Genomic DNA, 27,937 nt, shown 5'->3' on the forward strand with positions numbered 1-27,937 from the left:
ATGCATATATACACCATCTATAGGTCTCTCTCGCACACTATGTATGATACTCTAGCTAGTCCAAGCTAGATATCTTGGGTGCACTCATCGTACGCACACAAATTCCTTGGATCTTTGCCCGTAACTCTCTCACGCACCACTTTGTCGTCTCGGAGCTCTCCCCCCTCTCTCAAACTCTCCATCCAACTAGGTCACACATACACAAGCATATCTCACTCACACTTGATAGGCCCATCTAAAACTCTATCTCTCTCCCTCATTCTCTCTCCATCTCACACGCACACACACACAATCTCATGCCTAGCTAGCCAAGTATGGTGGTCTCTCACTCAATTGTAGGCACACGCAGTCCCCCCTATATGTATATGACTAGCTAATCTTAGTCTCCATCACAAACATGTGCATGGTCTATCTCGATTTCTCTCGGGGCATCTTTCTATCGTGCACGCACCTCCCTCAATCTCCCACCCATATAGTCCCCTCACGATCCCGAGGGGATCTCTCTATCACAAACACACCCTCTCTCCCTCCCCATGCGTCCATGTCCTCCATGTGTCCCTCTCGACCTTTGTTCCTTGTTGGCCAGACCTCTATTGGACATGTGCTACAGGGGTGTCTCTCTCCGTTGCAAACAATCACACACTCGCTTTTCTATCTCGGAGATGCATGCGTGACATGTTCGCATAAGAAACGAAAAAACACACACTCTCTCTAATTTATCGTTTGTTTTCACTTTCTCTTTCACACACATACTCTTTTTGCACACTTGCTCATTCTCCTTCACACGCACTTGATTTGTCTCGACTTAGGCACTCTCCTCGGTCCATAGCATATAGATTTATTGAAAAGTCAAACATCACAAAGTTTGACCATGTACGCGGAGAAAAACAATTACATCTAGTACGACAAACATTTACCATTAGATTCACCATGAGATGTAGTTTTGTATGATGTATCTTTGTTATTGTAGATATAAATAACATTTGCGTAAACCTGATCAAAGTTTCCAAAGTTTGACTTCTAAAAAATTTACATGCACTGCATTATCGAGCGGATGGAATATCTCTTTCACCCTCTCAGCTATCTGATGCACCACTCAGCCTTATCGGGGATCCTCAATCTCTCTCAAACTTTATTGGTCAGTTTGGTTCGTGACCTGACCCTCATGCCTTGATGGCCAGTACTGCCTGGTGTGGACGTGAGATGTAAAATATTTCTGCCTGGCCAGGCTTGTGTGGTGCTGAAGCGTTTGGTTCATGCCTGGGCCAGGCAAAGCATCAACGCCCCATCAATCAATCCATGCAGCAATTATTTAATGCTAATATCCATCCATGTTGATGTTAGCCTTGTGGCCGCACGACCAGGCACGACCAGGCGTTCGAAATCTGTCACCTGGGCTAGGCTACTTGCAGTGTCTGGAGTCCAGCCAGGCTAACTAAAGTGCAGGGGAACCCAAGCCAGGCGGGCTTTATTTTTCACAGGGTAGCAACCAAACAAGCATGGATGAAATCCAGCCACAACCCCAGGCCAGGCAAAAGATGCTCAGGACGCAAGCCAAACTGACCTTATATCTCCCTGGTTCACACATACACATGTCTCGCTCGTGCTATACATATAGACTCATCCAACACTCTCTGCCCTTGTTCTCTCTCCATGTGACACCCCCCCTAAGTACCATAATCCCTCACTCCATCATAGGCGCAAGCACTCCCCCCCTCCTAAGTATGATTATCTCTACCTAGCCATCAGGAACACACATATTGTCTCCTTCCATCCATACGTCTATCTCTATATCTCTCGGGGCATCTTCTATCGCACACACACCTTGTCACTCGATCTCCCACCCATGTAGTCCCATCACGATCTCCAGGGGATCTCTCTATGACAAACATGCACTCTCTCCTCCCCATGTATGCATTTTCTCCGTACGTCTCTCTCGACCTCTCTCCCTTGTTTGTCAGACCCCTCTTGGCCACGTGCTAGGGGTCTTGCTCTCTCGGTTCCAAACAACCACACACTATCTCCTCACCTTGCCTCCGTTGTCAAAGATGCATGTGTGATATGTTTGCATAAGACACGCACACTTTTTCTCTACTTTTATCGTGTGTTGTCCATGTATCTTTCACACACGCACACACACTTTTTCACTCACTCTTTCTCTCTCTCTCTCTCTCTCTCTCTCTCTCTCTCTAGTTAGGGACTCTGTCACGTCCATAAGCATATGGATGTTTTGAAAAGTCAAACTTCAGAAAAGTTTGACCAGGTATATGTGGAGAAAAACATTTACATCTGGAATGATCATTAGATTCATCACAACATGTACTTACTTCATACTATCATTTATCTTTGGTATTGTAGATGTAAGTAATTTGTTTATAAACTTGGTCAAAGTTTCAAAAGTTTGACTTTAAAAAAAATGTTGGAACTACATTATCGAACAGAGGGAGTAGCTCTTTCTCTCTCTCTCTGCTATCTCTCACGGGCCTCCCCTCTCACTCGAACTCTCTATACTGACGGATTATACGCTCACTGTGTCAGCGTATAGCTCCGTATATTGTTTAGTTGACCGCTCGTGTTCTGTATCTTCGTGTGCTAGCCCATGTGGCAGTGGGTGAAAATAAGTAAACAAGAGGCCCATCTAACACGCGGTGAAGTAAACAAAGTTGAAACCACTCAGGGTAGCACCCCGCTCACTAGTAAATTGAGGGCGCATTGAGGACACACTTCTTGCGTGTGAAGGACGCACTTGTGCACAATTCACCACTGCGCGGCGGCATGCACAGAAGGACACACTCACGCACACCCAGCACACAACACACACCAGCACACGTGTACACCGGCGTCGCCGCCGGTTGAGATGGACAGCGAGGCAGCCAACAAGCGGAGGCGGCTCGAGCCAAAACCGCATCCGGTGAGCCTGGACTTCATCAGCGGCCTCCCCGATGACATGCTGCTCGTCATCATCGGCCTCCTCCCCACCAAATCTATCGTGCGGACCGCCCTGCTCTCCCGGCGGTGGCGCCCCCTCTGGCGCTGTGTCCCCCTCAACCTCACCGTCAACAGCTGCCTCTGCGACGGGGATTGCAAACGCATGGTCGCAGTCTCCAAGATCCTTTCATCGCACCTTGGGCCAGTCATACGCCTTGACATCCACATGTTCAGTACCAACTGCAAGGTCCAACCCAAGTTCGACGAGTGGTTCTTATCCGCCGCCCGAGATCAGCTCGAGGAGCTCATCTTTGAAGCTGGACGATGTCGCTCTCTGTCGTCATCCGTGCTTCGTCTCACGCCAACGCTGCGCCGCGCCAGCTTCAGCTCCTGCTATCTTCCCCAGATTAATGTCGCTCCCGCCCTTCTTCTACCACAACTCATGCAGCTCGACCTCTTCTACGTTGTCATCTCGAAGAAGGCTATGGAGCACCTGCGCCGCATCTGTACTGCGCTCAAGTACCTTCGTCTTGAGCAGATCCACGGGTTCATTAGCCTCCACATCGCCTCGACGAATCTCCGATGGATTTATGTGTCTTGCTGGCCCCGCAACAAGACATCAATTGGGAAGAGATCACTCCAGCTATTCCACATTATGGTCATTGAGAATGCGCCTTTCCTTGAGAGATTGCTTGTATCGGATCTAGAAGGTCCAACAAAAATCAGGGTCATTGACGCGCCAAAATTGACAGCGTTGGTGTACTCGTCTGCCAAATTCTCCGAACCCTTTATTGGATCCATAATCATTCAGGTACAGCACTCATCTTCTTCTCCGTCTTCTTGAAATTCACATTTTTAAATTTCTTCTTGATGTATTTACGTCTGTCTTCCAGAAAATGATTCCCACAAGCTTGACCCAGTCCATGCGCACAGTGAAGATCTTGGCACTAAAATCTATTGGCCCCAATCTGGATCAAGGTGTTGGATTCCTTACATGATTTCCATGCACGGAGAAGCTACTCATTGAGGTGAAACTTCTTTCCTATAAGTAAACGATAATCACAATGTAGCTCAATTTTTTTCATAATTTTCCCAAATTACGATGACAAGTGTAGTGTTCAAAACTGCATCTACGTACTGCACCGAAAGAAATGTTTTTAGTATTTTTTTTTCTCACGTGATCACCTGCATCATTTTTATGATGTACTACTATAGTAGCCTAGGCTAGTCATAGTGGAAAGTAACTTAGACTACTCCAGTAACTCTATGGTTATCCTAAGAGCAAGTACTACCTCCATCCTGGTTTACTCTTCCAATTTTGTAGTATCAAAATTTGACCATAGATTTAACTGACAAAATGTTAATGCATGTCACTAAGAACAATATCGTTGGATTCGTATTTGAACATAATTTCAAATGGTGTAATTTTTAGTGACATGCATTGGCATTTTCTTAGGTAAATCTATGGTCAAAATTTATACTAAATACGAGGTAGTATTCCCTCCGTCCCAAAATTCTTGTCTTACATTTGTTTAGATATAGATGTATCTACCACTAAAATATAACTAGATACATCTGTATTTAGACAAATTTAAGACAAGAATTTTGGGACGGAGGGAGTACAAAAGTGGGCTATGTAGGCCAAAGCACGTGCCAAATTCACGTGTGATGCATTTGGCATCGATGCCCCTCCATTGCTCACCTGGTGCCCCAATCTGGTTCACCTACTTTGCTCCGGTGCCAAATTAACTCACGCAATGAAAAAACACTTCATGGGAGAGAGAGAGAGGACTGAGGCAATAAAAAAACACTTGTTTGGGAGAGTGAGAGGCTGGTGTAGTTGGTTTGATTTATTTGTTTATACATGTGGGTCTGTGTGCACAACGGTGCCAACTCTCTCACATCGCGAGAGCGGTGCCAAAATCTTTTGATTTGACATCGATGCGTATTATGTGGCATACTTTTGCAAAATATGGCATCGGCCACATAGTGGAAGGCAACAAATGCCCAAGCTCTTCACGTGCTCCTAGTTAAATGAGAGGAAACACAGACACACACACACACAGACACACACACACACACACACACACACACACACACAGAGAGAGAGAGAGAGAGAGAGAGAGAATATCACTAGCCAGCCAACCCTATCGTATGAGCGAATGATATTGGTACCTCTTGATGACACGTCAATCTTATACAGCCAGCTACTCTAATATGTTCTCTTCTTTTGCAGATAAAAAAAGATCCGAAAGTGAAAAATGTGTTGCACTATAACAATCTCATCGAATGCCTTGATCTCCATCTTACAGAAATTGATTTGATCGACTATCGAGGCAGCACATCTGAGATTAAATTGGCCAGGTTCTTTGTTCTGGAGGCAAGTGTGCTCAAGGTAATGAGGTTTGGTGTTCTCTGGCGCAACAATGAATGGCGTGCTGATCACCGCAAGCGTCTAAGCCTAAATGACAAAGTCTCCACCGAAGCTAAATTTGTTTTTGAAACATCAAGTGGCCAGAGACTCAAAAACTTATTTTCCCATTAGTGACTTGTCAGGGCGGTGGATTTTAGTTTGTACGATAATGCTGCATCCACCTAAAGTAATGAAAGTTCTTACGTAAACTTCCTAGTAATTCCCTCTTTGTAGGTGCAGCATTACTCCTAACATTTGTAATATCAGTTTGAAACTTGAAATATTGCCATGTCCTATTCCTGCGTTTTCAAAATCCTGCGAATCAAACAGGTCCTAAGTTGGTGATGACGTTGTGCCTCCCATCTTTCACCAATAGCCGTCGGATCTAGATCTGACGCATACAAACCAAGCTTCTCCATTTTTGCAAAAAGATGCCCGCACTTGTTCCCTATTTACAAACAACTCCTTGTCTCTCACAATCAGCCTTATCTCCTCCCCACCACATCTAGAAGACCGTGGAAAAATCTGGCACGATGGCCGCTGCTGGTGCCGTCCACCCCCAATCTTGGTGTTCCATGCAATGCACGGGCATCTACCCACGGGAAATTATGTCGAACAGGGCTAGTTGTAAGCAGGCTAGCTCTACAGCCATGATGATAGTGACTGCGGACAGTGAGGGTGACTATGGTATGCCGAACACGGCGCCTATACTCAGGTGTCATCTCCGGCGCAGGGTCTTGTCACTTCACTGTGAGGAGCATCACGTAATAATTTGACCAACGTGTAGTACAGTGCTAGTACTCCTACTATATTGGCAGTACTACTAGTAGTACTGGTAGCACCACCATATGGATTTAGGAGTACTACCACGTCCATCTGGATTGTAGTATTTTACTAGCAATATCTAGTAATGCATGTCACAAAAAATGTACTACTCCCTCTGTAAATAAATACATGGTGTTTTATTCCTATCGGCGAGAGAACTTAATGTATTTTTGCTAACTAGAGTAATAGGATTACATGCAATGAACTAAACACTGCATGTCATGTTTGGTAGTTTCAAGTCATTGAAAGCATGCACGGCCCACATCTCTCATTGGTTGATATGTCACGAAATAAGAAACAAGGAGGGAGTTAATGCATCGTGCCTAAGTGTTTTGGCATTATTTGTTTTTTGTAAGGTGACTTACACAACATTTTTGTTTACATGCATTAACATTTTGTTAGTTAAATCAAAGGTCAAAACTTGGCGCAAAATGCAAAGGGGACCAATAAACCAGTAAACATCAAACTTCTCTCGTTTGGCCCCAACTAGAGGTCCAGTGAGATGACTATACTGCACCAACACAGAGGGGGGCGCAGCTTCATTGACTTACTGCAACTGTCTTTGGGTGAATGACATGTGGGCCCAAGGGGTGGCTGGCCCACCTATCATACAACCAAAGGCAGGTGCAGTAGAGGGCTGAGGAGTAGTACGAAATCCTACGCACCTACGCACGCTAACCAAGAGCAAGAGTGATCACTTGAATCGCAAGATCAGTTGACTAGAAGCTAAGCTAGACCCATGGAGGCAATGAGCGCGAGCATCAGCCGGCTGTGCCAGATGGTCCATGATGCCGGCCTGCGGCCCAGCACTGAGGAACGTCTCCAGGTATTGCTTGAGGCCACCAAGGCGAGGGGCCGCTTGGACGACAACTTCGTCTCCTTGTTCGACGAGGTCCTCGTCGGTTTCCTCGACAAGTTCACCGTCGTCAAGAAGCTCGCGGACGACTTTGATGTAAGCCTCCAGCTGGCGCGCCCAGGCTCTACAATGCCCGCCACCCTCAACGACCACTATGGTGACAACCTCTTCGACGCATTGGTGGCCCTGCGACTGCCCGCCATCGCGCCTGAGAATGTCCACCTCGAGGTCGCGCTCGCCGCGCAGCGCCTGGTGCAGCAAGACACCATCGACATAATCACCCACGTCTACGCGCAAATCGTCCACAAGGACTACTACATGCAAGAGGAGGACGATAGGACGCTGGCTTTCTTGGACCGCAGGGCAACCTTGGACGGCATTGTTTAGAAGCACGTTGAGCTCACCGCCAACGCCGCTGCTCCTCACACGTCAGTTGGTGACCCGGCGCACTAGGGCGTGAGGATGTCGTTGATGGATCCGTATGTATTTTTGTCTTTCCATCAAATCCATGTAGTAGTATATGGTACTACTAGTAATTACCTTACCTTTCGCATCAACTTCGTAATTTTCATACGTACTCCATGCATGAACGGCGCCAGAACCAAACTTCTCATTACTCTAGGCAAAATCGTTATTTTTTATCTATCGGTCACGCCATGGAGCAGAACCAAATTTTACAAGTTACGAGTTCAAAAGGAAAAGCCTGTCATGTTCGCGTCGCACCCCCACACGGTTGGTCCTGCACGCCGCTCAAGGGGGAATGCATGCGGTGTTGCATTTTCACTTAGAAGTGGGACCGCAGTTGAGCAAACCGACTATCGGCAAACCCCCACCCTGCCCACCGCGCGATGGCTGAGAAAACAGGAGGGAGAAGAGATGGCTGTAGCATGGACTCCAAGAAAATTGGTGTCGGATGGGACTCGTGTGGGTGGTGTGTGCCGTACCGCTAGACGTGAATGCTAGTTATGGCCCATGCCACCCCACTATATCGAGCCTATATTGAGGTACGTAGAACAAATTTCCTGGAGTCTGTGCTCAGCCCTCCTCTATCTCTCTTCTCAGCCAGCCAGTGGACGCGTGGAGCCCATCGTCTGTTTGCTCACATGCGGTCCCACATGTCAGTGAAAACGCAAGAGGACCCACTGAACCTGCACATCTTTCACCTCGACGTGTTGGTGGTGAAAAACAAATCCAATAAAGATCTTCGGTGGCCGCTTTTGGAGTTACTCAAGAGTAGTAAGATTCTATTTATAGTTTAACCCAAGATGCACATCATGTGGCTTCAACTACCACTCTATTTTCTTGCATGACACGACATGGATGCTGGATGTCCCACGTGTCGGCAAAAGGAGGAAGAACCCGACCAAATCTTCGGTTGTGCTCTCGGATTAGACTAGTTGTGCTAACTTAAAAAATTTATTGTGTACTCCCTCCGTTCCAAATACTTGACTTCCATTTGTCCAAAAATGGATGTACCTATATACTAAAACATGTCTAGATACATCTATATTTTGACAAATAGAAGCCATGTATTGTGGAACGGAGGGAGTAGAATGGATGCAAGTTTTGGTATTGGGAAGAAGAGTACATCGATATATTGATAGAGTGCAATTTAGTAGATGTTCTAGCACTTTTAGCTAGCATAGAGGCTAGAGATGAGACTAGTGCACTTGTTGATACTCCTACTAGAATAGAGGCTAGACATGAGACTAGATGGGAGGAAGCAACGTCTACTTCTTTACACTCGAAGAAGAAAGAAGCACGCAAGATCGAGCCTCCGCAGATCAACAATGAATGCATCGAGAAGACACTAATCCAACTTACAAGAGCAGTTATGGAAGTTGGATATCTTCTAGAGTAGTAAAATGTATTCTTGTGGTTCTTGTTTCCTTTGGTCTTGCTTTTCTAGTCAAAATTATCGTTGGAGTTCGTGCAAAACGGAGGTCCGTTTGGGGTCGTGCGTTGGAGTTGGCCTTACAAGTGGGACCGCAGTTGAGGAAACCGACTATCGGCAAACCCCCACCTCGCCCGCCGCGTGATGGATGAAGTTAGAGAAATGACGAGGTTGAAGAGATTGCTCTAGCACAGACTCCAAGAAATAATATGGTGTCAGATGGATGTCGTGGTGGTGGCGTGTGTCGTACTCCTGGACGTGAATGCTTGTTCTGGCCCATGCCACCCTACTACTCCTACCACTTACTATATAATACTAGTATCGAGGATTCGAGGTGCTGGTTATGTACAGCGAACACATTAACATATGGCTACAGTAAAAACACCCGCCCGACGCGCGAAGCATGTGAAGGTAGTACAAATAGTGTACTACTATTGTTGATTGGCCTCATCCGATAACCTGTTGCAATGCACGTACAATTATGTATTCAGAAAATATATCTTTGCCTCGTCGCACCACTCACTCGGAGAAGCGACTCAAAAGCCATTCATAAATTTAGCAAGTTTATCACAGGCATATCATTTTATTACATACAATAGGTCATCAACCCATATCGACAACGAGGATACATTATAAATACTAAAGTTTTCATCACACAACAAATAACAAGCAATGAAATGAGCTTCAACTCAACCATTCCTTGGCGTTGGAAATGCTTGCTTTGAACCACAAGTGATTCTCTAGGACGGGCCATCCATTGTCGATCTCGAGACCAACGCAGGACTGATCATCCAGGCTGAAGCGGCCTACTAAGGAAGAGCGAGTTTTGTCCAAGACTACAATTCTGTACCAGGGAGAAGGAGTTGGCGCTAGCACATTTGTATCCATCCCGAATACCATGCAACGGGTGTTGGAATAGGTCCAGAGAGTGCGACCATGGGAGACTACACCTGCTTCCTTAGTAGTAACATCATCAGTGGGCTGTATACACACAAGAAGAGGTGATCCATCAGAATTAGTTGCCAGGCACCACAGAGTATATGGGCGCTGCTCGTCCTCATGCTCGTGATCATCACCATCGTCATCTCCCCCTTGGTTATAAATTTTTTCAACTATAGGTGGTGGAATGTTCACAGGACGTTGGAAACACAAGAAGAAGGTTAATTAGTAAAGGGAAACTTGCTAACCCACATGCATGTGGATGAAACAATTATAATTACGGTGGAAGACAAACATACCGAAAGCATAAGGATTCCATGCAAAAACAGTGCCACGAGTGGTGGCAGCATACACAAGGCCCTCGTATTGAATGGCATCACAGTACTCATCCGTGTACAAAAACTGATTTTTGAGCAATATCCATCCAGTCGTACCACGAAGGACGGCAACAAGCTTGTCGAAGATAGCAACAACTTTATAGCTGTTGTAATTCCAAGAGCGGTTGGGAACTCGACAAATTGCTATCTTCCATAGAAGACAGTCACCATGATCGTATTTGAACGTGCGTACAATACCGGTGTGCTCAACCTCTGGGCAGTCTGCTGAGATTTTTGGAAGTGGAACTCTGTCACAAGTGTACACATTCACAAGTTCCCACTCGCAGTTGGACCCAATGTAAACAACCCAACCTCCATTTGCGCCTGCCCAAGCCTTACCCTCAAGCGATGGCATCTTAACATCATACGTATCATTATCAAGCGGCATCAACTTGCACAAGGCGAGGCCTCCGTCGTCCCCGCGCCAGTCATCAGGGTCACGGCAAAGAAGATAGGGGAGATCAAACCGCTCCTTAACTCTTGGGTTCCTTGTAATGATGTTATTAGTTGAGTCGAGAATGGTCTTGAACGAACTTGCCATGCTAGCCGAGGTGATGACGTTGCACCGATCAATGAGTTCCTCCACCACGTCATCTTTCAGATCGGGGCAAGAATAACGGGGTCGTTTCCGGCCTGTTCCCTCCATGGAGAAGACGATCGAACAATGGCAGAAGAAAGGGTGAAGGGTTGAAGGAAAATGGAGGAGGGAGAGGAAGAGCGTGCGACAGCAGTTCCAAATCGAGAGGGAAAGGCGAAGAGTCGGTGAATGGTTGTCAGTTTGCCACGGTTTATGAAGAGGCGCCCTTGCCTACACGTCCGTTCGGAAATACTAGTAGAAAAGGACTCGCCGTCGTCTCATTGATATGTTGGAACGGGACCACATGTCAACGAAACATGGTGTGTAATTTCTCATGCAAAATGCGATCTGGCCGCATTGGCCCAAGGTGTCGCATTAGTTATCGACCTTTATTTTTTTAATGGCGTGTCGTTCAGTTTTGAAGCACGACTAACTGGTACTATATGCAGAGAAAATATAAACTACTCTACCACTACTCCACCTCCAGTACTAGTAGTATAAAAAAGATATATAGGCTAGAGCTTCAGCGCTTTCTTGCTAAGGGCTGCCCACTTGCTTCTCACACTACCACCCTCTCTCCAGATCTAAAAAAGACGGCCTCTCTCTCCCTCCTCACCGGTGGTCACAGATCCGCCGGGGAAGAAAAGGACGTGCAGCGTTGACGCACTCGTTGTCGGCGAGCGAGGTCACACACAGACAACAAGGCCGTCCTCTTAGACCTAGCGCCCGCGCGGGGTGGCCTATGTCCCCAAGCTCGCTGCTGTAGTGTGTGCGGAGGACGACGACCACGAGCGAAGCCACTTCCCGTCGACCCTCAGGTATGCTACCTCTTTTCGAACCATAACCTTGTTCTATTGCCCCCATCTGCCACATCATTGCATGCGGATCTTTTTCCACTCCACCATCTTCCCAATTTGCTATCCTCTGCTTTGCTGGCCACACAAACGAAAACCATAATTTGCACTATTAAAGGAAACCCTACTTCATGCAGACTAATCCATGTCTGGGTTGAATAAGGAAAGGAAGGGAGACTGTACTGTCCAAGAGAGTAGGCATCGAACCCGCATGTAGGTTGAAAAGGGGAAAATCGGTAGCTAAGGAACGACTCTCGTGTCTCTTGGTTAAAGAAGGGTAGAAAGGCATGACAACGCAATAGAGAATGACCAGGTCGATCGGTTTGTTTTCCTCACATAGGAAAAAGGTGGCTAAAGAGAACAAAAATGGGACGTAATCCACATATGCTGCCTGGATATTTGTTGCTCTAGGTAACCATACCTCCCTCACCACTCTGCGTCTGTGGAGGTACATCGTACTGGTGCGCCCACTGTCCGAATGGGCCTCCCATGCTCTTATTGCCACTTTTTTGCTGTTAGTATAAGGCCAGCAGTCAAGTCAAGCAATGCTACTACTAAAGTGATGCCACATTTAACTAATGTCGCTCTCAGTCTAATGCCACCGATAAATTCAAGCAATGTCATTTAATGTCACTGGATTATTTCAGGGTTAGCTGTTGATTGTGGATGTATTAAAGATTTTTTAGCTAATGCATTCTAATGTTGTTGCACAACCAGTATACCAACGATGAAACTTGTTACTACCTTTAGATTTTTGCACTGTTAATGCTTATAGATTACATACCTCACTTTCATCAGATAAGTTAATTTTTTGTACAGTGTCACCAAAATGCCAAGGCGCTGATGTCATTTTATTTTGGTTAAACTGCACAAAAAATTATGAAGACAAGAGGAAAGGTCAAGAGTGGGAACCTCCTCCTCCGGCTGTTCTCTTGATTCGTTCGATCAAGTTTTTATGTTTGATCGGTTATCAAGATTGGGATATCAATTTTTAAGGTCCCCCCGAGTTCGAAATGATATTTACCTTGGAGGTACATGGTTTGCAATTTTTTTATACGGTCATTAGTTAATAATGCTAGTTACCTTCAGAATTTTGTATTTGGTTTAATGCTCATGCACAGCTAGTATACCAATGCTGAAACTTGTTACCTTTACATTTTGTATTGTTAATTCTTATAGAAATCTTCCAGTGCTAGAGTTTATTGAAATCTATTCAGTAAAACCATTGTACTGTACTCTGTAATAAACTAACTACTCTACTATTGCACTAGCCACTAGATTAGTGTATATTTGTAGTATTCGAATGGTGTTGCGTTAGCGTATGGACATAAATAAAGTGTGGCAAGCTTTCCTAGATATGTGCTCAAGAAAACTACTACCTATTTTTTAAATACTAGACGTTTGGGTACTTTAAATTGAACCGTGAAAACGTCTTATATTAAGGAATAGAGGGTGCAGAGTTCACTCAAATTATTTCGATAAAGCTAGTCACACCTTTGTTAAAATTAATGTTCCTTATGTTATCGGAGGAGGTCTGTATGTTTGTCTCTAATGCCTGTCGACTACATACCTGACATCATGATGTAATGTTAAGTCATTTCCTTTTGTACAGTGTCACTGAATTGTCAAGGCGGTGATGGCATTTTATTTTAGTTGAACTGCACAAAATATGCTTAAAAGAAGAGGAAAGGTCAGGAATGGCTCAATTTTTTAGAAAAAACTATGTATTCCTTCCTGACATCAGCAGTTGTTGCTTTATTTATTCCTTCAAACAGGTGGTTAGAAACAGTCTTGCTACCTTTTCCCATTAAGAAATTGGAATGCTTATATTTGTGAGTCTATGCTTCAACTAGTGCCACTTTTATAGTAATCACACTTTCAATATCTATGCAATCAGGGATGCTCGATTTTAGTGGAACTGCACAAAAAGTCCACCTGGTTCAACATTAGGAGCATGTTTTTTTCCAAACCTTTATATCCAATTGGTGGCACTATGAGCTGTTCATTACGAAGGTACATGGTTTGCTACTATCTTGCTACTCTTTTTGTACTGTCATTAGATAGTAATACTAGTGGTTTGCATGTGAATTTATTGGCAGGGTGGACCTACATTGGAGGTGCAGGACATGATTCAATGATTGGATGCTCAATTTTGGTTGTATCAATTTCACCTCTTCCATCACTGCGAACATGGTTATCCTTGGTCTGATGAAGAATAGGCGCTATATTTCTGCTCTGAACCAGCAAATCAATTCAATATGAAATTGTCCAGGGCAAAACATAACTGTATCAGACACAAATGTCCCTAAACCTCAGTAAGCCTTTCTAGATGATGCATTTCCCTTCTTATCTATCGATGTATTCATCTGAGGTTGTCCAGTGCAGAACATGATAGATGCTAAGCAGAAGAGACATGTTTAAACCGAAAATACATGGTGTGATATATGTTTACTAGCTGCTTGATATTTGTGCAGATAGAGACGTCTGCCCATTGCTATTTGGCAAACAAACAAAGTGTCCGCAATTTTGGTTGAACTGCATAAGAGAATAGTATAGTCACTGCATGTAGTGCAATTTGAAAATAGACACAGAAAGATTGGATAGTCAGTTCATGGACTGTAGAAAAGTAGTATTGTACTATTTATTGGCCAACACTAGGTGCTACATTGCTTTGGTCTGATTATACAATGGGCATCATTTTGCCTAAGTTAAAGTTTGTATTCCGAAAATAGTCTCGCGGTGTGTGTCGGTGTCAAAACCGGCGGATCTCGGGTAGGGGGTCCCGAACTGTGCGTCTAGGCGGATGGTAATAGGAGACAAGGGACACGATGTTTTTACCCAGGTTTGGGCCCTCTCGATGGAGGTAAAACCCTACTCCTGCTTGATTAATATTGATGATATGGGTAGTACAAGAGTAGATCTACCACGAGATCGGAGTGGCTAAACCCCAGAATCTAGCCTATGGTATGATTGTTGTTCGTCCTATGGACTAAAACTCTCCGGTTTATATAGACATCGGAGAGGGCTAGGGTTACACAGAGTCGGTTACAATGGGAGGAGATCTTCATATCGTATCACCAAGCTTGCCTTCCACGCCAAGGAAAGTCCCATCCGGACACGAGACGGAGTCTTCAATCTTGTATCTTCATAGTCCGGGAGTCCGGCCAAAGGTCATAGTCCGGCCATCCGGACACCCCCTAATCCAGGACTCCCTCAGTAGCCCCTGAACCAGGCTTCAATGACGATGAGTCCGGCGCGCAAGTTGTCTTCAGCATTGCAAGGCGGGTTCCTCCTCCGAATATTTCATAGAAGATGTTGAACACCAGGGTAGTGTCCGGCTCTGCAAAATAAGTTCCACATTCCTTCCTAGAGAGAATAATATTTGCATCAATCAGATCTGCTGACGTATTCCGTGGCGTGACATCATGCCACAGCCAGGCTCTTTATTCATTTTATTGTTCCACCTCAGCGCGTTTAGCAAGGCGGTTTCCCTGGCACGTCTTGTCAAAGCAGAGATCGTGTCCCCTTATTCCGGGATTCTCATCAATACGGGTGTGGGTAACCCAACCGCGCCATTAACCGCGGCGCTTGGGGGATAAGCGAGTTTTATTAGGCCGGTGGGGAGCTCGTAGTTTTGGCCGCCCACATAAGGGGATAAGAATCCGCCCTTTCCATTCACGCCCTCTTCCTCCTCTGCTTATCCATCTCCGCGCACTCGAGCTCCAGCGCCCAAGTCCGCACATCTCACCTCAACCTTCTCCAACCATGTCCGGAGCGGGAGGTAGATGGATGGCCTCCTCCATTATGGAGGGGCAAATCAAGAAACTGAGGAAGGCCGGATACTTGTCTAACGACATTGCACACCGGCTTCCAGATGTGGGGCAACTCATCCCCACCCCCAGACCCCATGAGAGGGTTGTTTTTCTTCCCCATTTCCTCCGCGGACTGGGTTTTCCTCTTCACCCGTTCGTCCGGGGGCTCATGTTCTACTACGGCCTGGACTTCCACGATCTGGCCCCAAACTTCATCCTCAACATCTCGGCGTTTATCGTCGTGTGCGAGGCCTTCTTCTGCATCCAGCCTCACTTTGGCCTATGGCTGAAGAACTTCAGCGTCAAGCCGAAGGTTGTGAAAGGCCGACAAGCCGAGTGCGGAGGCGCCATGGTGGGCAAGATGCCCAACGTCGCCTGGCTCGAGGGTGCCTTCGTGAAGACCATCAAAGGGTGGCAATCGGGGTGGTTCGATATCACCGAGCCGCGTGACCCTGAATGGGCAGCGGCCCCCGAATTCAGATCTGGCATCCCCACACGGCTCACCTCCTGGAAAGAGAAGGGCCTGACATGGGGCGATTCGGAAGAGATGAATGGACTCCAAGCCTGCGTCCGAAAGCTAGTGAACAAGAAGCTCAAGCTTGTCAACGTAGTCCAGGTCATGCTCATCCGCCGGATTCTCCCGTGCCAACAACGGGCTTTCAATTTGTGGGAGTTCGATCCGGCGCAGCACCAGACCTTGAACAGGCTCTTCGACACTACGTACGAAGAGGCCTAGAAGGTGCTGTTCAAGGGCGCCGAGGCCCCCGCATCCGCTACTGAAGATCACGGATTCAGCTCGCAGCGTCCAGCTGACGAGGTAAGCCATGTTATCCTTTATGGGACACGTGCTTTTCATAGTTTGACTCTATGTGGGATCTAAACTCCCCCTCCTTAGACAGGGCTGGCTGAAGAAGGCCGGGCAGACTAACTGTCCGGCTCCTTTGCCAGAAGACCCAGCGGACGCCCGCTTAACAGGGCTGCTGGTTCCGGCACCTCACGTGGTGCCGGATAAGAAGGCCAAGAAGAAGGCCGCGGGAACTCGAAAGAGTTCCCGACCCCAGGTGTTATCGGATTCATCGTCCGATGACTCCGAGGCGGACTCCTACCGCGAAGACAAGGAGGAGAAGAAACAATCTTATTCCCCAACGGGGGAAGGGAAGAAAAGGAAGGCCTCCCCAACTTGGGAGGCCGGAGGGTCCAAGAAGGGGAAGACCCTTCTGCCGGACTATGCCCCCGACGCCGAAGATGGCGAGGAGGAATGGCCATCCAGGGTCAAGCCCCTGGCAAAATCGTAAGTGTCCAGCTACCCGAACTACTTATGGCGCTCCTCTGGTATTTGATAGCTTCTCATACCGAATTTTAATAATGCAGCCTGCCCAGAGCTCAGCTTGATGATTCGACGAGCGGCTCCTTGGGCTCGTCGGATATGAATAGTGCTTCACTTCCAACGGCCTCCACCCCTCTTCCTACGGACGACGCCGAGGTGGAGTCCCAGAGGGGACTAGACCAGGAGGAGGTGGTTCTGGAGGCGCCGCAAGGCGACCTCCCGGACTCCAGGCCCAAAGGGGACAAAGCCCCGGAGGGATCCAAGTCCGGCCCGGGGCCGGACACTGCTCTGGAACCATCAATGGTTCCGGAGTCCAACAGGCGGCGCCTTCATAAAAAGGGCAAGCCTACAACGCCGGTGACCTTCGTCCATCCGGAGGCGTCGGACAATTTGCTGGAGGCGCTTAACGGTGCCTCCATCGACGAGGAACACCGCACTGTTATGAGTGCGGTGATTCAGAAGGTTCAGTCCGCCAAGAGCGGGCTGATAGAAGCCTGTACAAGCCTGTTGACGGGCTTTGAGGTATGTGTTCGAAAACATATATATAGAATATTACCGCATAGACAGTAGCCCCTGATGCTCAGTTCGGTGTTCGAAAAGAAAAGCCGAGCTAAGGATCTAAAAAGATGTACGCAGGAGTCTGATAGAAATATGTCAATATGGGAATGCAGGCTGCGCTGCTGACCTCTGCCGCACTGACTGCGGAGGTCAATGCATTGAAGGAAAGCCTCGAGCGGTCTAAGAGCGAGCTCGGCCGTGCCAAGAAGCAGCTCGAGGATAAAGAGGGTACATAGTACCTCCTATAAATGTATATAGAAATACTTGGTTGCAAAATAATAATAGGACCAACGTTAATGTTGCAGGAGCCATGAACGAGGTGGCGACCTTGAAAGAGGCGGTCTCCGAGGGCGAAAAGAGTGCGGCCTTGGAGCGCACCGAGCGAGAGAAGCAGGAGGCGCGGGTGGCGGAGGTGCGGCAAGAGCTCCAGGCTCTCGTGGAAAAACACGAGAGTTTGGAGCGTGACTCGAAGGCTCGAGAGTCCGAGCTTGCCTTGGCTCGTGAGAGTGCCAAGACCGCTAAGGCCGAGGCCCAGAAGGCCCTTCAGGAGATCGAGGCGATGAAGAAGATAGCGGCGGGTAAGGCATTCTTTATGCAAAGCAAAAATATAAAAGTTAATTATCTGCTACTTACCCGAATCCGGAGCTCTCCAGGAGCGTTCGCCGATCTGCCTTGTAGTGTGTCTGATGCCGCCGCATACTACCAAGCCGAAGAGGGGAGCTCGACGGAGAAAGTGTTCTGGTCTCAGTATGCTGAGGCCGAACATCCAGTGCCCCTGAGCGACCAGCTGAAGCAGTTGGTCGAGCTCCACAAGGTGGCCGAACAGGCCATGAAGGGCCTCATAGCTCGGCTGTGGCCTAGAGAAGTCATGCCTGGGAGCTACTTCGGTCTGGTGCGGCGGCTGGTGGACGCGTGTCCGTGGATTGAGGTCGTCAAGCGCTCCGCTTGTATTGAAGGTGCCCGTCGGGCCCTTGCCCGTGCTAAGGTGCACTGGGGCAAGCTAGACGCGGAGAAGCTGTTGACGGACGCACCACCGCCGGGCAAGGAGTATCGTACGCCCGAGATGTATTATAATGGCGTTCTGAAGGGTGCCCGCCGCATAGCGGATGAGTGCTCCAAAGATGTAATTTTTGAATAAACTCGCATTTGTTATCCTGTACGCTGAAGCTTTGTTCATATGCATTAAGCAACGCTTGTTGATTTAAAATATTACCTTCTGTGCGGCCGTTTATCAAATCTGAGAGATGCAAGTCGTCGGCTTCGACCCCCATGCCACGAGAGCTGGGGTGTTCGGGATAAACCTGAGCGCTCTTGTTCCCATTCTTGGGTCCATCTAGGAGGCGTTCAGCACAACGAACTAGGCCGTCAGACTTATAATGCTTTATCACTCTCACTTAGCCATAGAATTCTATAATTTTAAATTTCGGCGAAGCCCCTAGTATTCGGAAGACCGAGTTCGGGGCGTTATCCACGCCTAGGCCGGATAAGTCCGGTTCCTCGCTCGAAGCGGCATAAGTCTTCAAGGACTCGAAAAAACCTCGCGAATAGCGACCGGTCTCTCGCACTATCATGACAATCAGTTTTAGCTTTCTCTACTAAGGTGTTAACCCAACTCAACTGGGGCACAATCGCAGTAGTTCTCCCAGCACTACCTTAGCCAACAATGCGGAGCGTAAGGTACCAAAACATGGGAGCCGGGCAAACCCAACTATTGACCAAAGACATGATTCGGAGCCGATGCATATAGTGCTATAAGTTCGGGGTGCCGCACTCGTGAGAGTGTTCGGTCTTCTCACACCATGTTATGGGGCGTTGTAAGCCCCTGGTGTATTGTCCGCACCAAAGTGTACGGTTGCACAATGTCATGACTGAACATATTTGTATAAAAAATAGATAAGTACAATAATAGGTAAGAGCTATATATTGTTTATTAAAAAAGGGCTGCTGCGAAAGCAGGACGATACAAGAAGTGCGGTAAGCAAGGGATGGGAGTATTTGACATGTTCCCCTCCAGGGGCAAGCTGCGGGATTGTAAGTAAAATAGGTATTAAACTCGTTATAGAGACCACCAGGACTTTTGACGTGGCTTGTTCTCTCCCTGGCTATTGCATCATTTGTTCGGAGATAGTATTACCGGACAGGCCTTCCGAATAATTGGGTCCTGAAAGTGTGTAAAAAAAAGAAAACGGCGAAATAGGGAGCCCCCTAGTGCGGTTAAGCCGCATTCTGGGCGTGCCGTTGTTGTGCCCCTCCCCTTATGCCCATGGTATCTCTAAGGCGTAGTTATGTATGCGTGGTACCAGTATCGCCGTTTGGCGGGGGCTGGGGTCGGGGCCGCACTGCTATGCTTGCTCGGAACGTGCCAATCGGATTTGTTGTAGGTTACTTCGGGCTCGCTTGACGTTGTCCGGACGTTTGGCGCCTGGATTGGAGAACTGCCTTGAGAGGCTACTCTGTACTTCCGCCACCAGGGCCGTTGTGTGCTCCTCTGTTCGGAGAGAGCGTTCTGTGTTTCCATTTACCGTGATGACTCCGTGAGGTCCTGGCATCTTGAGCTTGAGATATACGTAGTGCGGCACTGCATTGAATTTTGCAAATGCGGTTCGTCCGAGCAGGGCATGATAGCCACTGCGGAATGGGACTATGTCGAAGATTAAGTCCTCGCTCTGAAAGTTATCCGGTGATCCGAAGACCACCTCGAGTGTGACCGAGCCTGTATAGCTGGCTTCGACCCCTGGTATGACACCTTTGAAGGTTGTCTTTGTGGGTTTAATCCTTGAAGGATCGATGCCCATTTTTTGCACTGTGTCCTGGTAAAGCAGGTTCAGGCTACTGCCGCCGTCCATTAGGACTCTGGTAAGGTGAAATCCATCGATAATTGGGTCTAGGACTAGTGCCGCGAATCCGCCGTGACGGATGCTGGTGGGATGGTCCCGTCGATCGAAAGTGATCGGGCAGGAGGACCATGGGTTGAACTTTGGGGCGACTGGCTCCAGCACATAGACGTCCTTGAGAGCACGCTTCCGCTCCCTTTTGGGGATGTGGGTTGCGTATATCATAATCACCGTCCGAACTTGCGGGGGAAATCCCTTCTGTCCTTTGTTGTTCGGCGGCCAGGGCCCCTCCTCGTCATCGCTATGTAGCCCCTTGTCTCTGGTCTCGGCACTTATCTTGCCTGCCTGCTTGAACACCCAACAATCCCTGGTGATGTAGGTTTAGTTGCTTCCTCCTCAAGTTGGGGAAGCAGCCTGCGCTTCGGGTAGCTCTTGGATAGGCGTTCTAGTTTATACTCTTCGGCCTCCAGGACTTCGGTCCATCTGTCGGCTAGCAAGTCTTGGTCAGCTCTAAGCTACTGCTGTTTCTTCTTGAGGCTGCTTGCCGTGGCTATGAGTCTGCGTTTGAAATGCTCTTGCTCGACGGGATCCTCTGGCACGACGAATTCATCGTCGTCGAGGCTTGCCTCGTCTTCGGAGGGAGGCATATAATTGTCGTCCTCATCCTCTTTGTCGGCCGCTCTCTCACGAGGGCTGGCTCCTTCGTTCTCCTGCACTGAATCCTGCTGGAGGGGGTTGTCTTCGGCACTGTCCGACATGTTGTTATCTCCGGTGCCGGAATCGCCGTTTTTGCTTTGGCGGGACTTAGAGCGGCGCCGCTGACGTCGGCGCTTGGGTTGCTTCTTGGAGGGGTCATCCTCCGTTTTCTCCTTGCCATCCCCCGCTTTAGGGGTGTCCACCATGTATATGTCATATGACGAGGTGGCTTTCCAGTTCCCTATAGGCGCTGGTTCTTGTTCGTCTCCTTCATCGGCGTCCATGCCGTCGATGTCTTCGGAGTCGAAGTCGAGCATGTCGGTTAAATCGTCGATAGTGGCTACAAAGTGGGTGGTGGGTGGGCTACAAATTTCTTCGTCGTCCGCGTCCCAACCGTGTTGGCCGTAGTCCGGCCAGGGCTCTCCTGACAAAGAGAGAGACCTTAACAAATTCAGGATGTTACCGAAAGGTGAGTGCTGAAAGACATCCGCGGCGGTGAACTCCATGACCGGAGCCCAATCGGGCTTAGCCGGGAGAGGTGCGGGATTTACGGAGTCCGGAACGGAGTCCGGCACCTCGGAGTCACGGGCCTTGCGAGGGACTAGGCCGGTATCCGGCTCTATCGCCGTAGAGATTGCAGTTTCCGGGGTGGCGTCTAACCGTCCGTCCCCGACTGGCATAGTGGGCTCCGAGCTAATGGTCGGAGCGGACACCTGAGCGGCGCTCTGGGCGTTGTCCGATGACAGAGCTAAATCGTGCCCATCATGACAGTGCGACGTGCCCGGTTGTGGCTCAAATCTGTCGAAGATCAAGTCCCCGCGGATGTCGGCCGTGTAGTTCAAGCTTCCAAACCTGACCTGATGGCCAGGGGCGTAGCTCTCCATCTGCTCCAGATGGCCGAACGAGTCAGCCCGTAGTGCGAAGCCGCCGAATACGAAGATCTGTCCGGGGAGAAAAGTCTCATCCCGGACCGCATCACGGTTGACGAGCGAAGAAGCCATTGGGCCTAAAAGGCGATGACACAGAGGAACTCTCAATGAAAGCACCAATGTCGGTGTCAAAACTGGCGGATCTCGGGTAGGGGGTCCCGAACTGTGCTTCTAGGCGGATGGTAACAGGAGACACAGGACACGATGTTTTTACCCAGGTTCGGGCCCTCTCGATGGAGGTAAAACCCTACTCCTGCTTGATTAATATTGATGATATGGGTAGTACAAGAGTAGATCTACCACGAGATCGGAGTGGCTAAACCCTAGAATCTAGCCTATGGTATGATTGTTGTTCGTCCTATGGACTAAAACTCTCCGGTTTATATAGACACCGGAGAGGGCTAGGGTTACATAGAGTCAGTTACAATGGGAGGAGATCTTCATATCGTATCACCAAGCTTGCCTTCCACGCCAAGGAAAGTCCCATCCGAACACGGGACAGAGTCTTCAATCTTGTATCTTCATAGTCCGGGAGTCCGGCCAAAGGTCATAGTCCGGCCATCCGGACACCCCCTAATCCAGGACTCCCTCAGTGTGATCGAGAGAAGACCAAATCATGTTGCAGTGGATGTTCCTCCATCATGTGTAGTTCATTCTCATGGTTCCAGCTGTTGGTGAAACCACTTATGTTTGCAAGAGGAATTGCAGACTTCACAAACAAATTTGTCTTTCAGTCTGTACTAAATGTTGGCCAAGAGAAGCATCCATGTTAGTAGGAAGAACATATGTTTTTTCTAGATCTTTGCTTTTGGAGCTACATATTTGTATATGATCTATGAATCATTGAGATGCATTAACATGTTGATCTTATGTATGGGAATCGTACTAGTTAATTTTAGTTGCGACGCAAGATCCGAAGTGGTTGATCTTTGCTTATGGAGCTACATATTTGTATATGATCTGTGAATCATTGAGGTGCATTAACAGTTACTTATTTCTGTTTGCTTAGTGTTTACAAGGTACTGATCGATCACTAGCTAGCCTACTAATGCACTCCTGGCAATTTTATTTGTGACGCAAGATCCGAAGTGGCAGTTTTTTGAATAAAAATGCCTACCTCTGAAGAAACTGACAAGCTACACTATCCTACCTACTCGATCCTACACGGATAAATAGCGGATCACGCACGTACTACCTCCTTTCCGGTTTGCAGGGCTCAATTCAAGAAATGACCTATTCGATCCTACACGAATAAATAGCGGATCACGCACGTACTAGTACCTCCTTTCCGGTTTGCAGGGCTTAATTCAAACCTCTCACCAACCAAGGTACTCCCTCCGTCCGGGTTTATTAGTCCCGTGAGCAAAGCAGCAAGACCAAGGTATGGCAATAATTAACAGCATGCAAAAGTTTAAGCCTAATTAATTCTAGCGATTTAAGTGGCTGCATGCGTGCCCTCGGCTACGACTCGTTGCATGCTGCTCCGCGTACTGGCTGCGAGCGATTCTGAGTGCCTGCATGCAGCCGGCCATAATTAAGGCAGCTAACTGGTGCGAAAAAAGATGTGCTTTAATTGTTGTGGGCTTTTTAAATCCGTGGAATCATTATTGACAAGGAGGGAGATGATTCGAGTGCACTCGTTTGACCGCCATGCCGGCGTGTGCCCCAGACGGGACGGGACGGCACAGTCATAATTTCAGTTTCTCTAGTTTTCCACGGCAAGCTGGCGCGCTAAGCCATTATGCATTAATTACCGATGACCGTCGCGCTACCTTCCGCCTATAAGTATTGTTTCCTGGCCTTCTACGGTGGCACCGTGACCCAACTCTCCATATCCTCATAAGCCCCCACCGGCCCGACGTCGCTCGCCACGTCCTCCGTGCCCCTGCCCGTCCGCGGTAGGCAATGCCAGAGGCGGTCACCGCCGGAACTAGTGTTCGGTTTTTCACGAGAAGGCAGACGGAGGGAGGAGGCATTCTATCTGTCTTTAGATGGCAACACGGAGATCGAGGAGTTGTTGGAGTGCGACTGCCTGGCGGAGGAGCAGGAGTTGTTGGAGCACGACCGCCTGGCAGAGGAGCAGCGTATCACCGATTTGCGCCGCCAGCAGGACATGGAGCAGCAGTGCACCGATGCTCTGAGTCGCGAGCAGAGCGATCGCAACTGGGCCGACTACATGGAGGCCGGCGACCGGCAAATAGTCCTGGAGGCTGTCGGGCACGCACGTGTTCGCGACGCCGATTTTTACTACCAGCTCGTCAAGTGGGTTTCCCGCTTGGAAGCCGAAGCTTCGGTGGACCACGCCGGCATGGAAAGGGCCAACGCGCGCGAGCAACGCGCCCTATCGCACCTCTTGCAAGCCCGAGGCGATGCGCAGGATGCCGGTGCCGGCGTTTAGCGTGTACTACAGATGGCGACCGGCATCTTCTAGTTAGCTAAGAGTAAGTTAGTACTTGTACGCTACTAGAGTATTAGTGGGAGTTGATAGTTAACTTGGCTATGATGGTTGTCAATGTGGAAGTTCAGTACTCTATATGTGGATCAGACCTGTTACTTTGCTCTGAATGTTGAACTTTCCGTTTGAACGTATGGAATGGGCTGTTATTTTTTTAAATGGGTTGTATTTGTCCTCCACGTGTTTAGAGGCTGACTTGTGGGCCTACCAAGTTGACGCGTACACAATCAAGAGATGATTGTATGTGGAGAGGATGACAGCAGGGACCCGCCAAGGTCATGGCAGTACGCAAGCAAGTGCCTCCTTATTTCAAGCCAATAAAAAATGGCTCCTCCTAGTGGATTTCTGACATCTGTGTCCCATGCCATTGTCAACGTAGTCAAGAAACGAGAGAATTGCACAGCGAGCGGCTGACACCAGGGACCCAGCAGCTCGCCCAGTTATTTTTGTTTTGGGTTAATTTGATAAATGCCACTCCAAATCTGGTGTTTGCGAGAAATGCCACTGCAATTTCCAAACTTTGAAAATGCCATTTCATGCCATTTCTAGTGGCATTTTTTGAAGTCTGGAGTGCGTTTTTCAAAGTTTGCAAACTGCAGTGGCGTTTTTCAAAGTTTGCAAAAATTGCAGTGGCATTTTTCAAAGTTTGGAAATTGCAGTGGCATTTTTATGAATCACCATAATTAGAGTGGCATTTATCTAATTTGTTTTTGAGACAGAAGCAGGGTGTTAACTGGGCTGTGCGGGACACTCTGGCCTGTCTAGACAGCCTTTTCTTTTATGTTTACCACAGACTAGCCCAATAGTTTTTCTTTCTTTCTGAAAATGGCTAGCCCAGTTTTTTTGTGATTTGTCAAGTAAGTCGCTTTATCAGGCCTGTTGGGCTGCAAATCTTCTTTCAAGACGAGGAAAGCTTCATTTGGCTGGCCGAGAAAATGGCCTATCAGTAATGAGAAATGGGTTGTACATTTTTAAAACACATCAAACCGGCAATTAGCTTCAAATATCTTTTTTTTTCATTTCGAGATTATAAATTGCATTGATTTTTATGCATGGACAATTTATTGGATTTTATATTGATATACATTTATTTTTAAAATTAGTCTGAATGTGACTTGAAATTTTGGGATTAAAAATAGTTCAGACCGCACCGACATATGCAAAATTTCATATAATTTTTTAACCGTGGCCACAATATGGGCTGTAATGCTAATAAAAAGAATATGGGCTCCAAAAAAAACCATAAGAATTAGCAAATGGGTTGTAAATTATTTTAAATAATGGCAGATGGTCTGTATGCTGTTTTCCACAGATTTGAGGCTTTCCTAAAAAAAGGTTGATGCACAAGCAGTGACTGTTGGATGTCCATCCAACGCCGTCATGCTTCTTCAATCTCTGCTCTTCCTGCTCCAGCCGCTCAAACAAGCGCCGGCGGGACTGCCTGCTCCCTCCTCCCCGCAGCCGGCTGTGCTGCCGCGCAGGCCTCACCGCCCCACCGTACTCCCATCGCTGGCCTAGCCATCCCTCTACTCACCCACATCTGCTGTTATTCTCCGGCGATGGCAGACGAACCAGTAAACCCTCGTACAGTCGTACTCCCCTCCGTGTGGGAAACAATTGCCGAGTCTTCCCTGGCTTCGTGTCGTTCCCTTCCTAGGCCTCGCCGTCGTCCACCGCCCTGGTGCTCTCGGCGTGGCGTGGTCAACATGGTCAACGACCGACATGCATCTGAAGTGGACTGTACGTGGAGAGGCTAACAGCTGGGTCCACGGCCGCACGCAAGGAAATGCCTCCTTATTACACGCAAAATAATGATTCCTCCACCTGACATCTGGGACCCACCGAAAGGGCCTCTGTATTTCGCGAAAAAAACGTTACCGCCACTGACAGCTTGGACTCACCAGCTATATCTTCCCACGCAAGGAAGTGCCTCCTTATTACGCACAAAAAAATGATTACTCCCCTGCTAGCTGGGACCCAGTATAGTGGGCCTACTAAGTTGACGGGGACGGAGGGCTTTGTCAACTTAGTCAATATGCACGATTCTAGCTCGACTGACTGTATGATGTCCATCCAACAACCGTAGTGCTTCTTCAACATCTGGTCTTCTTGCTCTAGCTGCCCAAAGCAGCGCCGGTCGTGCCGCCTGCTCCTGCCTCCCGTGGTCGGTTGTGCTGCCGTAGAGGCCTCACCGCCCCCATACTACTCCCATCGCTGGCCAGGCCATCCCTCAACTCCACTCACCCACACCCCCTGTTATTCTGCGGTGACGGCAGCGCAGCCGAACCAATGAACCCTCGTACTCCTCTCCGCGTGGGCATCCACTACCGCGTCTTCCCCGGCTCCGCATCGTCCCCTTCCTAGGCCTCACTATCGTCCACCGCTGTGGTGCTCTCGGCGTGGCGTGGTCAATGTGGTCAACGACCGAATTCCATCGGAAGAGTACTGTACGTGGAGAGGCTGACAGCTGGGTCCACGGCAGCCGCAAGGAAGTGCCTCCTTATTACGCGGAAAATAATTATTCCTCCACCTAACAACAGGGACCCACCGGACGGGCCACCAGTATTTCGTGAAAAAACGTTTCCCCCCTGACTGTTGGGACCCACCGGACGGGCCACCGTATTTCGCGAAAAAAACGATTCGCCCTCCTGACTGCTGGGACCCACCAGCTACATCTTCGTACGCAAGGAAGTGCCTGACAGTCGGGACCCACCTGGTCGAAGCATACGTAGCATTGTCATTCTGGTCGTGAACGTGTATGTACATACTGGTGGATGTAGAGGCGCGCACGTGTCGTAGTAGAGGCGCGCATGTAGCATGTACACGTACGTACAGCGGCCAGTGTGCAAGAAAGAAAATACGACCACGTATGTGTACATACGGGCGGGGTCTTGAACGCCTACTCGCGCATACGTACGGCCAGGGCTCGTGTACATGGCTGGGTCAGAACGAAGAAACAACATCGTCGTCGTGTTCATGGGGAGCCAACCGGCTGGGTCGGAACGAAATGCGTCGTCATGTTCATCGGGAGGGCTTGGACGGAACAGGCGATGGAAACGAGGCCTGGCGTACCGCAGAACGGAGGAAACGGCCTTGAGTTCGACCGGCCACGTACGAAACGGGATCCTGTTTATCGGGAGGGGTCTGGCGTATCGCAAAACGGAGGAAACAGACCTCCTACCGGCGAAATGGGGGTCCTGTTGATTGGAAGAGGTGTGGTGTACCGCAAAACGGACGAAACAGACTTGTGTTGGAGCGCTACGGTCGAAACGGGGGTCTTGTTCATCGGGAGGGGTGTGGCGTACCGCAAAATGGGACTCCACGGGATACTGTTCATCTCCACCGTCGACCTCCTCCAGCCTCCACGGCCTACTATTCATCCATCGCCGACCTCCTCCAGCCTCCACGGGCTCCTGTTTATCCAGCCTCCACCATGCGCTACTCCATCGGCTACTGTTCAACCACCCCTCCACGGGCTCCTGTTCAACCACCCCTCCACGGGCTACTGTTCATCCACCCCTCCACCGTCTACTGTTCATCCACCCCTCCACGGGGTCGTCCTGTTCATCCAGCCCTCCACGGGGTCCTGTTCATCCAGCCCCAACCGGCTCGATCGAGGCAATGCCACACAGTCCTGTTCATCCACCCCCACCGCTCATTGTT

This window comes from Triticum dicoccoides, chromosome 3B (assembly GCF_002162155.2).
Source record: "Triticum dicoccoides isolate Atlit2015 ecotype Zavitan chromosome 3B, WEW_v2.0, whole genome shotgun sequence".
In the NCBI taxonomy this organism is placed as follows: domain Eukaryota; kingdom Viridiplantae; phylum Streptophyta; class Magnoliopsida; order Poales; family Poaceae; genus Triticum; species Triticum dicoccoides.